Source organism: Corvus brachyrhynchos, unplaced genomic scaffold (genome assembly GCF_000691975.1).
Source record: "Corvus brachyrhynchos isolate BGI_N302 unplaced genomic scaffold, ASM69197v1 scaffold58, whole genome shotgun sequence".
In the NCBI taxonomy this organism is placed as follows: domain Eukaryota; kingdom Metazoa; phylum Chordata; class Aves; order Passeriformes; family Corvidae; genus Corvus; species Corvus brachyrhynchos.
The window spans coordinates 522,124-523,283 of NW_008239539.1; positions in this window are offsets into that span (position 1 = coordinate 522,124).

Genomic DNA, 1,160 nt, shown 5'->3' on the forward strand with positions numbered 1-1,160 from the left:
AAACCCGCAGAATTCCCCACATGCTGTAAGTATACGGGGTCCTGTTGCACTGCCCAGGAGGATTACTTTTATTTTCACCCCAGAACAGCTGCCACGGCACAGCTGCCTCCTTCCAGCTGCCATTCCCAGGTCCCAGAGCACTACACAAGGCTCTTCCAGCCTAACGAGCCCTGCATTTCCCTCTAATTAGCCCGCTGTTCTGACTTGCCCAGGAGCAGGGCAGCACGGAATCGTGCTGGGCGAGACATCCCTGCTAACAGCTGCCAGAACCTGGCACTGCTCCTCCCTATCTAAGCTCAAGTCGCCCAGAAAACTCCCCACAGGAAATTTGAGGATGTCACCTGGAGGCAGTGCCTGTCCCACCTGGTGCTGGCACAAAAGTGCTCCACGGACCCATCCCAACATCCCATCCACACCACAGCCCAGCACAGCCCACCCGCCCTCAGCTCCACTCTGGTAAAGGTGCTGAGCTGCCTGTGGGGGAGAGACCGCCAGGCAGGCAGCATGACTAACAGCCTGGGGGTACACTGGAGAGAAGTTCTCTTCACTTAATTACCCAAAATTAACTTGCCAGAAGGAACTGGCCCCCCTCTGTAACATGGCCCACCCTGGACCTGCTTTATGCCAGTAACATCCCACAGGACACCCTCCACCACTCCAGTGTTAGAGGCTCTTGTGTCTGAGCCCTACCTGTTGATCTGGGCAGCAGCAGCACATCAGGCATCAGGCTCTCACAGAAAGATATTTCTAGCAGAAATGAATTTAGTAGAAATGAATTTTACATGGACAGATAGAGACAGAACAAGGGGGAATGGCTTCAAACTAAACAAAGGGAGAATAGATTAGATGTCAGCGTGGTGAAACACTGGCACAGGTTGCCCAGAGAGGTGGTGGCTGTCCTCCTATCCCTGGAAGTGTTCAAAGCCAAGCTGGACGGTGCTTGGAGCAACCTAGTCTAGCAGAAAGTGTCCCTGCCCATGTAAGGGGGTAAAACAAGATGAGCTTTAAGGTCTTTTCTAACCCAATCCATGCCGCGATTCTCTGAATGAGGAGAGCAGCCCCAGCGGGCAGGAGCAGGGCCCTGCTCCGCGCAAGGTCCTGCTGGCAGGGACCGTCCCACGGCGGAGGAGGAGCGGCCAAGGGCTGCAGCAGGGATGGAG